The following is an 11,718-nucleotide window of genomic DNA, read 5'->3' on the forward strand; positions in this document are numbered from 1 at the left end:
TATGGTCACCTTGTAAATCTCAGTCAGGCAGACTCAAATGGGTATAGATGATGAATAAAACATAAAGATAAAGATAGAGATACTTATGCAATTCATTGGTGAGAATTTCAGATAAGCGAATGGAGATGCTTTGTCCCTTCCGTCTCTCTGCTTTCCTACTGTCTTCATCCAATCCTTCTTATTCCTTTCCATGGCAAGCATTATGCAAGGGTTTCACCGTTGTCAGTGGCTACCTCCCATCCTCTCAGTGGAAATGTTCAACGCACTCTATCACGGCACGGCTATCCAGCTGTTGGTTCTCGATCATGTCGGAATAGAATCCAGTGATTCTTTTGCGTCTGTCACTAACGCCCCACAATCGCGAGTTTGAAGCTCGTCACAGTCATTCAATCATTGAATCCTACTCAGAATACCACAGACAAGGTTTAGACCTTCCGGATTCTCTTGAATGCCGCCATCAGTTCTAGCCTATACCACGAAGACTCTGATCTCACGGAATGGCTGGCTCGGTTGTCAGGCGATCAACCATGCGTCGTGTATCAGGAATCGAAGAGATATTCACCCAATCTAAGGTAGAACGGGGGTGGTTGTCAGTCACACGTTCATAGGTGAGAATGATGATGAGTGTCACGGATCATCACATTCATCAAGTTGAAGAACAAGTGATATCTTGGAACAAGAACAAGCTGAATTGAATAGAAGAACAATAGTAATTGCATTAATACTCGAGGTACAGCAGAGCTCCACACCTTAATCTATGGTGTGTAGAAACTCCACCGTTGAAAATACATAAGAACAAGGTCTAGGCATGGCCGTGAGGCCAGCCCCATGATCTAAGATAGCATAAGACTAAAGATAGCTACCAAGATTCCAAGACGAAAATACAATAGTAAAAGGTCCTATTTAAAGGGAACTAGTAGCTTAAAAATTACAAAGATGAGTAAATGACATAAATATCCACTTCCGGGCCCACTTGGTGTGTGCTTGGGCTGAGCAATGAAGCATTTTCGTGTAGAGACTCTTCTTGGAGTTAAACGCCAGCTTTTGTGCCAGTTTGGGCGTTTAACTCCCACTTTGGTGCCAGTTCCGGCGTTTAACGCTGGGAATTCTGAAGGTGACTTTGAACGCCGATTTGGGCCATCAAATCTTGGGCAAAGTATGGACTATCATATATTGCTGGAAAGCCCAGGATGTCTACTTTCCAACGCCGTTGAGAGCGCGCCAATTGGGCTTCTGTAGCTCCAGAAAATCCACTTCGAGTGCAGGGAGGTCAGAATCCAACAGCATCTGCAGTCCTTTTCAGTCTCTGAATCAGATTTTTGCTCAGGTCCCTCAATTTCAGCCAGAAAATACCTGAAATCACAGAAAAACACACAAACTCATAGTAAAGTCCAGAAAAGTGAATTTTAACTAAAAACTAATAAAAATATACTAAAAACTAACTAAATCCTACTAGAAACATACTAAAAACAATGCCAAAAAGCGTACAAATTATCCGCTCATCATTTTTTTTGCATAAAAATTTTTTCAAAATTATGTTCTTGATGTTCATCATGATCTTCATAGTGTTCTTGGTGTTCATCTTAACATTCATAGTGTTCTTGCATGCATTCTTTGTTTTGATCCATAAAGAAAAGAGAAAAACACAAAAATGACGTTTTTAATTTTTCTCTCTCATCATTAAAAATTCAAAAATAAAAAATATATCTTTTCCTTTTTTCTCTCCAAATTTTCGAAATTTTGGGTTGACTTGGTCAAAAATTTTTAAAATTAGTTGTTTCTTACAAGTCAAGTCAAAATTTCAATTTTAAAAATCTTATCTTTTTAAATTCTTTTTCAAATTATTTTCAAAATCTTTTTCTTATCTTTATATCAAATTTTTGAAATTACACTAACAATTAATGTGATTGATTCAAAAATTTGAAGTTTGTTACTTTCTTGTTAAGAAAGGTTCAATCTTTAAATTTAGAATCTTATCTTGTAGTTTCTTGTTAGTAATGTAATTAATTTTAATTTTAAAAACTAAATCTTTTTCAAACATATCTTTTCTATCTTATTTTCTTATCTTATCTTTTTATCATATCTTTTTCAAAAATTTATCTTTTTCAAAAATTTGATTTCAAAATATCTTATCTATCTTCTTACCTTCTTATCTTTTTCAAATTTGATTTTAATATCTTTCTCAACTAACAATTTGACTTTTTGTTTGTTTCTTATCTTTTTCAAAATCACCTAACTACTTTTCTCTCTCTAATTTTCGAAAATACCTCTCTCTTTTTCAAAAATTCTTTTTAATTATTTTAAATTTTAATTTTAAATATATCTTATCTTTAATTTTCGAAAATCACTAACTACTTTTTCAAAATTATTTTTGAAATTCTCCATCTCTTTTCTTATTCTATTTAATTATTTATTTACTAACACTTCTCTTCACCTCTCTTCACCCAAAAATCCGAACCCAGTCTATCCCTTGTGTTTGGATTCTTCACTTTTCCTTCTTTTATTCTTTTCTTCTTCTACTAACAACAAGGAATCTCTATACTGTGACATAGAGGATTCCTCTTCTTTTCTTGTTTTCTTCTCTTTTATATGAGCAGGAACAAGGAAAAAGACACTCTTGTTGAAGCTGATCCAGAACCTGAAAGGACTCTGAAGAGAAAACTAAGAGAAGCTAAATTACAACAATCCAGAAACAACCTTTCAGAAATTTTTGAACAAGAGAAGGAGATGGCAGCCGAACCCAACAACAATAATGCAAGGAGAATGCTAGGTGACTTCACAAAACCAACGTCCAAATTTGATGGAAGAAGCATCTCCATTCCTGCCATTGGAGCCAACAATTTTGAGCTTAAACCTCAACTAGTTGCTTTAATGCAACAGAACTGCAAGTTTTATGGACTTCCATCTGAAGATCCTTACCAGTTTTTAACTGAGTTCTTGCAGATTTGTGAGACTGTTAAGACAAATAGAGTAGATCCTAAAGTCTACAGGCTCATGCTTTTCCCTTTTGCTGTAAGAGACAGAGCTAGAACATGGTTGGACTCACAACCTAAAGATAGCCTGGACTCCTGGGATAAGCTGGTCACGGCTTTCTTGGATAAATTCTTTCCTCCTCAAAAGCTGAGCAAGCTTAGAGTGGATGTTCAGACCTTCAAGCAAAAGGATGGTGAATCCCTCTATGAAGCTTGGGAAAGATACAAGCAGCTGACCAAAAGGTGTCCATCTGACATGTTTTCGGAACGGACCATATTAGATATATTCTATTATGGTCTATCTGAGTTTTCAAAAATGTCACTGGACCATTCTGCAGGTGGATCCATTCACCTAAAGAAAACACCTGCAGAAGCTCAAGAACTTATTGACATGGTTGCAAATAATCAATTCATGTACACTTCTGAGAGGAATTTCGTGAATAATGGGACGCCTCAGAGGAAGGGAGTTCTTGAAATTGATGCTCTGAATGCCATATTGGCTCAGAATAAAGTGTTGACTCAGCAAGTCAACATGATCTCTCAAAGTCTGAATGGATGGCAAAATGCATCCAACAGTACTAAAGAGGCAGCTTTTGAAGAAGCTTATGATCCTGAGAACCCTGCAATGGCAGAGGTTAATTACATGGGTGAACCTTATGGAAACACCTATAACTCATCATGGAGAAATCATCCAAATTTCTCATGGAAGGATTAACAAAAACCTCAACAAAGCTTTAACAATGGTGGAAGAAATAGGCTCAGTAATAACAAGCCTTTTCCATCATCTTCTTAGCAACAGACAGAAAATTCTGAACAGGGCCCCTCTAATTTAGCAAACTTAGTCTCTGATCTGTCAAAAGCCACTTTCAGTTTCATTAATGAAACAAGATCCTCCATCAGAAATCTGGAGGCACAAGTGGGCCAGCTGAGTAAGAAAGTCATTGAAACTCCTCCCAGTATTCTCCCAAGCAATACAGAAGAGAATCCAAAAGGAGAGTGCAAGGCCATTGATGTGATCAATATGGCCGAATGCACAAGGGAGGAGAAGGACAAAAATCCTAGTGAGGAGGACCTCCTGGGACGTCTCTCAAGCAAGAAAGAGTTTCCTATTAAGGATCCAAAGGAATCTGAGGCTCATATAGAGACCATAGAGATTCCATTAAATCTCCTTCTGCCATTCATGAGCTCTGAAGACTATTCTTCCTCTAAAGAGGATGAAGATGTGACTGGAGAGCAAGTTGCTCAATATTTAGGAGCTATCATGAAGCTGAATGCCAAGTTGTTTGGTAATGAGACTCGGGAAAGTGAACCTCCCTTGCTCATTAGTGAACTAGATACCTGGATTCAGCAAATTTTACCTCAAAAGAGACAAGATCCTGGCAAATTCCTAATACCTTGTACCATAGGCACCATGACCTTTGAAAAAGCTCTGTGTGATCTGAGGTCAGGAGTAAATCTTATGCCACTCTCTGTAATGGAGAAGCTGGGGATCATTGAGGTACAACCTGCCTTGTTCTCATTACAATTGGCAGACAAGTCATTAAGACAAGCTTATGGATTAGTAGAGGACGTGTTAGTAAAGGTTGAAGGCCTTTACATCCCTGCTGATTTCATAATCTTAGACACTAGGAAGGAAGAGGATGAGTGCATCATCCTTGGAAGACCTTTCCTAGCCACAGCAGGAGCTGTGATAGATGTTAACAGAGGTAATTTAGTCCTTCAATTGAATGGGGACTACCTTGTGTTTAAGGCACATGGCCATCCCTATGTGACAAAAGAGAGTAAGCATGAAGAGCTCCTCTCAGTACAGACTCAAACAGAGCCCCTACAGTCAAACTCTAAGTTTGGTGTTGGGAGGCCACAACCAAACACTAAGTTTGGTGTTAAGACCCCATATCCAAACTCTAAGTTTGGTGTTGGGAGTTTTACAACATTGACCTGATCACCTTTGTGGCTCCATGAGAGCCTACTGTCAAGCTATTGACATTAAAGAAGCGCTTATTGGGAGGCAACCCAATTTTTATTTATCTAATTTTTATTTTATTTTATTTTATTGTTATTTTTTGTTTTATTAGGTACATGATCATGTGGAGTCACAAAAAAAAAATATAAAAATTAAAAACAGAATAAAAAACAGCAGAAGAAAAATCACACCCTGGAGGGAGGACATACTGGCGTTCAACGCTAGAACAAAGCATGAATCTGGCCCTGAACACCAGAAACAAGCAACATCCTGGCGTTTGAACGCCAAGAATGTGCCTTGAGGAAAGCTGGCGCTGAACGCCAGTAACAAGCATGGAACTGGCGTTCAACGCCAGAAACATGCTACACATGGGCGTTGAACGCCCAGAGTGTGCATCATCTCGGCGTTTAAACGCCAGAACGGTGTGCAAAGGCATTTTACATGCGTAATTGGTGCAGGGATGTAAATCCTTGACACTTCAGGATCTATGGACCCCACAGGATCATCTCATTATCTGTGGACCCCACAGGATCCCCACCTAACATATTCCCACCTTACCTCCTAATCCTATAACACTCTTCCCCATAAACCCCACCCACCTTCAAAATTCAAAAAAACTTTCCCACCCAATCCCACCCTAAATGACCGAAACTACACCCTCTCCCCTTCCTATATATACCCTTCCATTCTACTTCATTTTCACACAACACAAACCCCCTCTTCTACACCTTGGCCGAAACACCTTCCCTCACTCTCCTCCATATTCTCTTCTTCTTCTTCTTCTCTTCTTTCTTCTCTTGCTCAAGGGCGAGCAATATTTTAAGTTTGGTGTGGTCAAAGCATAATCTTTTTGTTTTTCCATTACCATCAATGGCACCTAAGGCCGGAGAATCCTCTAGAAAAGGAAAAGGGAAGACAAAAGCTTCCACCTCCGAGTCATGGGAGATGGAAAGATTTATCTCCAAAAGCCATCAAGACCACTTCTATGATGTTGTGGCAAAGAAGAAGGTGATCCCTGAAGTCCCTTTCAAGCTCAAGAAAAATGAGTATCTGGAGATCCGACATGAGATCCGAAGAAGAGGTTGGAAAGTCCTAACCAACCCCATGCAACAAGTCGGAATCTTAATGGTTCAAGAATTCTATGTCAATGCATGGATCACTAAGAACCATGATCAAAGTATGAACCCGAGTCCAAAGAATTATCTCACAATGGTTCGGGGAAAATACTTAGATTTTAGTCCGGAAAATGTGAGGTTGGCATTCCACTTACCCATGATGCAAGGAGATGAATGCCCCAACACTAGAAGGGTCAACTTTGATCAAAGGTTGGACCAAGTCCTCATGGACATATGTGTGGAAGGAGCTCAATGGAAAAGAGACTCCAAAGGCAAGCCAGTTCAACTGAGAAGACTGGACCTCAAGCCTGTGGCTAGAGGATGGTTGGAGTTCATTCAACGCTCCATCATTCCCACTAGTAACCAATCTGAAGTTACTGTGGATCGGGCCATCATGATTCATAGCATCATGATTGGAGAGGAAGTAGAAGTTCATGAAGTCATCTCCAATGAAATCTACAAAATAGCCGATAAGTCCTCCAACACAGCAAGGCTAGCTTTTCCTCATCTTATTTGCCATCTATGTTACTCAGCTGGAGTTATCATAGAAGGAGACATCCTCATTGAAGAGGATAAGCCCATCACCAAGAAGAGGATGGAGCAAGCAAGAGAGACCCTCCACAGATCTCAAGAGATGCATGAGGAAGCTCATCATCAAAAAATCCCTGAGATGCCTCAAGGGATGCACTTTCCTCCCAACAACTATTGGGAACGACTCAACACTTCCCTAGAAGATTTGAGCTACAATGTGGAACAATTAAGGGTGGAACATCATGAGCACTCCATCATTCTCCATGAAATAAGAGAAGATCAAAGAGCAATGAGGGAGGAGCAACAAAGGCAAGGAAGGGACATAGAAGAGCTTAAGGACATTGTTGGTCCTTCAAGAAGAAGACGCCACTAAGGTAGATTCATTCCTTGTTCTTACTTTCCTGCTGTTCGGTTTTTATATTATATGTTTATCTATGTTTTGTGTCTCTACTTCATGATCATTAGTAGTTAGTAACTATGTCTTAAAGTTATGAATAATTCCATTAATCATTCACCTTTCTTAAATGAAAAATGTTTTAATTCAAAAGAACAAGAAGTACATAAATTTCGAATTTATCCTTGAATTTAACTTAATTATATTGATGTGGTGACAATACTTTTTGTTTTCTGAATGAATGCTTGAACAGTGCATATTTTTTGATCTTGTTGTTTATGAATGTTAAAACTGTTGGCTCTTGAAAGAATGATGAACAAAGAGAAATGTTATTGATGATCTGAAAAATCATAAAATTGATTCTTGAAGCAAGAAAAAGCAGTGAAAAAGCAAATTCTTGCGAAAAAAAAAACTGGCAAAAATAAAAATAGAAAGAAAAAGAAAAAGCAAGCAGAAAAAGCCAATAGCCCTTAAAACCAAAAGGCAAGGGTAAAAAGGATCCAAGGCTTTGAGCATCAATGGATAGGAGAGCCCAAGGAAATAAAACCCAGGCCTAAGCGGCTAAATCAAGCTGTTCCTAACCATGTGCTTGTGTCATGAAGGTCCAAGTGAAAAGCTTGAGACTGAGCGGTTAAAGTCGTGATCCAAAGCAAAAAGAGTGTGCTTAAGAGCTCTGGACACCTCTAACAGGGGACTCTAGCAAAGCTGAGTCACAATCTGAAAAGGTTCACCCAGTCATGTGTCTATGGCATTTATGTATCCGGTGGTAATACTGGAAAACAAAATGCTTAGGGCCACGGCCAAGACTCATAAGTAGCTGTGTTCAAGAATCAACATACTTAACTAGAAAAGTCAATAACACTATCCGAAATTCTAAGTTCCTAGAGAAGCCAATCATTCTGAACTTCAAAGGAAAAAGTGAGATGCCAAAACTGTTCAGAAGCAAAAAGCTACAAGTCCCGCTCATCTAATTAGAATTAATATTCATTGATATTTTGGAATTTATAGTATATTCTCTTCTTTTTATCCTATTTGATTTTCAGTTGCTTGGGGACAAGCAACAATTTAAGTTTGGTGTTGTGATGAGCGGATAATTTATACGCTTTTTGGCATTGTTTTTAGGTAGTTTTTAGTAAGTTCAAGCTACTTTTAGGGATGTTTTCATTAGTTTTTATGTTAAATTCACATTTCTGGACTTTACTATGAGTTTATGTGTTTTTCTGTGATTTCAGGTAATTTCTGGCTGAAATTGAGGGACCTGAGCAAAACTCTGAGAAGGAGACTAACAAAGGACTGCTGATGCTGTTGGAATCTGACCTCCCTTCACTCGAAAAAGATTTTCTGGAGCTACAGAACTCCAAATGGTGCGCTCTTAACGGCGTTGGAAAGTAGACATCCAGAGCTTTCCAGAAATATATAATAGTCCATACTTTATTCGGGAATTGACGACGTAAATTGGCGCTCAACGCCAGTTTCATGTTGCTGTCTGGAGTAAAACGCCAGAAACACGTCACGACCCGGAGTTGAACGCCCAAAACACGTTACAACTTGGCGTTCAACTCCAAAAGAAGTCTCAGCTCGTGAATAGATCAAGCTCAGCCCAAACATACACCAAGTGGGCCCCGGAAGTGGATTTATGCATCAATTACTTACTCCTGTAAACCCTAGTAGCTAGTTTAGTATAAATATAACCTTTTACTAGTTTATTAAGAATCTTTTGATCATTCGGTCTTGTGACCACGTTTGGGGGCTGGCCATTCGGCCATGTCTGAACTTTTCACTTATGTATTTTCAACGGTGGAGTTTCTACACACCATAGATTAAGGGTGTGGAGCTCTGCTGTACCTCAAGTTTCAATGCAATTACTATTATTTCCTATTCAATTCGATTTATTTCTGTTCTAAGATATTCGTTGCACTTCAACTTGACGAATGTGATGATCTGTGACACTCATCATCATTCTCACCTATGAACGCGCATGACTGACAACCACTTCCGTTCTACCTTAGGCCAAGCGCATATCTCTTGGATTCCTTAATCAGAATCTTCGTGGTATAAGCTAGAATTGATGGCGGCATTCATGGGAATCCGGAAAGTCTAACCTTGTCTGTGGTATTCCGAGTAGGATTCCGGGATTGAATGACTGTGACGAGCTTCAAACTCCTGAAGGCTGGGCGTTAGTGACAGATGCAAAAGAATCAAGGCATTCTATTCCAACCTGATTGAGAACCGACAGATGATAGCCGTGCTGTGACAGAGCATTTGGACCTTTTTCACTGAGAGGATGGGATGTAGCCATTGACAACGGTGATGCCCTACATACAGCTTGCCATGGAAAGGAGTAAGAAGGATCGGATGACGCAGTAGGAAAGCAGAGATTCAGGAGGAGCACAGCATCTCCATACACCTATCTGAAATTCCCACCATGGAAATACATGAGTAACTTTATCTTTATTTTATGTTTATTCACTATTATTTGATTTTCCAAATTCCATAATCAATTATTATCTGCCTGACTGAGATTTACAAGATGACCATAGCTTGCTTCATACCAACAATCTCTGTGGGATCGACCCTTACTCACGTAAGGTTTATTACTTGGACGACCCAGTACACTTGCTGGTTAGTTGAACGGAGTTGTGCCCACACATAGTTGTGAACCATGGTTTTGGCACCAAGTTTTTGGTGCCATTGCCAGGGAAAGAAAGAGCAATGAATTTTACAAAATACAATAACATATGAATCACAATTTCGTCCACCAGTAGCCATTGACAACAGTGATCCACCTACATACAGCTTGCCATGGAAAGGAGTATGAATGATTAGATGAAGGCAATAGGAAAGCAAAGGCTCAGAGGGAACAAAGTATCTTCATATGCTTATCTGAAATTCCCACCAATGAATTGCATAAGTATTTCTATCTTATTTTATGTTCTATTTCGTTCTTTTAATTATCAAAACCCCAAAACCATTTAAATCCGCCTAACTGAGATTTACAAGATGACCATAGCTTGCTTCAAGCCGACAATCTCCGTGGGATCGACCCTTACTCACGTAACGTATTACTTGGACGACCCAGTGCACTTGCTGGTCTGCTGCACGAAGTTGTGTATCACGATTTCGTGTACCAAGTTTTTGGCACCGTTGCCGGGGATTGTTCGAGTTTGGAGAACTGACGGTTTATCTTGTTGCTCAGATTAGGTAATTTTTTTTATTTATTTTGTTCTTCAGAATTTTTAAGAACAAATTCTAGAGTTTCAGATGATGCTTTTATCATCACAGGAGCTAGTTGATTCCCATCAATTTAGCTGTTGTATGTAATGTCTTGCTGAAGCTTGGCTGGCCATGTCTAATCTTTTTTTAGACTGAAGCTTTAGACTAACCTTGCATGATTCTTGGAATTCTTATTAAAAATTTTGAGTTTCTTGTTTTCTTTTTCAAAATAATTTTTGAAAAAATTACAAAAAAATTAATAAAATCATAAAGACAAAAATTTTTGTGTTTCTTGTTTGAGTCTAGTGTCAAATTTTAAGTTTGGTGTCAATTGCATGTTTTTATTTTTCTAGCATTTTTTGAAAACTCATGCATGTGTTCTTATTGATCTTCAAGTTGTTCTTGATGATTTTCTTTGTCTGATCTTTAACTTCTCTTGTTTTGTGTCTCTTGTTATTTCTCATATGCATTCTCAATTTGTTAGTGTCTCTAGTATAAAAATTTCTAAGTTTGGTGTCTTGCATGTCTTTTTTTTTTCTTAAAAATTTTCAAAAATATGTTCTTGATGTTCATCTTGACATTCAAAGTGTTATTGCATGCAGTGTTTATTTGATCTTAGTTTTTCATGATTAGTTTCATTTTGTTGTTTTTCTTTCTCATCATTAAAAATTCAAAAAATTTCAAAATTATGTCTTTTCAAGTCAATAATACAGAGAATTGAAGATTCAGAACATACAGCAGAGGAATCTCAGAGAAAAAGCTGGGCGTTCAAAACGCTCAGTGAAGAAGGAATTATGGCATTTAAACGCCAGTTAGGGTACCTGGCTGGACGTTTAACGCCCAAGAAGGTAGACAAGTGGGATAGTACCAAGGAGGTAGTTTTGTTTTCAATTTAAATCTTTTTCAATTTTTCAAGTTTTAAAACTAATTTTTCAAAATCTTATCTTTTTCATATCCTCTCTTATCAATCATATCTTTTTCAAAATCATATCTTTTTTATTTTTCTTTTAAATATTTTCAAAAATCCTTGCTAACAACTAATGTTGTGATTCAAAAAAAATTTTCAAGTTTGTTACTTTCTTGTTAAGAAAGGTGCAATATTTGAATTTTAGAATCATATCTTTTAATTTCTTGTTAGTCAAGTCATCAAATTTAAAAATCAAATCTTTTTCAAAAATTTGTTTTTCAATCATATCTTTTTGGTGCACGAAATTTTAATCCCAATATCAAAATCAAGATTTCTTATGATTTCGTACCACTGACGTCGGGATTTTTGCCAGTAAAGAATGTCATAAAAACAGTCGCGTTGTAGATATAGTCTCTAAACCGACAGAAATCCCTTCGTACAAACGTTTTGGTTGTCACAAGTAACAAACCCCTTTAAAATTGATAACCGAGTATTTAAACCTCGGGTCGTCTTCTCAAGAAATTGCAGGGAGGTATGTTCTTATTATTGGCTATGGAGATTGTAAATTGGGGGTTTTGAGAATTTGGGCGATGGGCACAAGCATATTTTCAAAGCAATAAAAA

This window comes from Arachis stenosperma, chromosome 2, assembly GCF_014773155.1.
Source record: "Arachis stenosperma cultivar V10309 chromosome 2, arast.V10309.gnm1.PFL2, whole genome shotgun sequence".
Classification (NCBI taxonomy): Eukaryota; Viridiplantae; Streptophyta; class Magnoliopsida; order Fabales; family Fabaceae; genus Arachis; species Arachis stenosperma.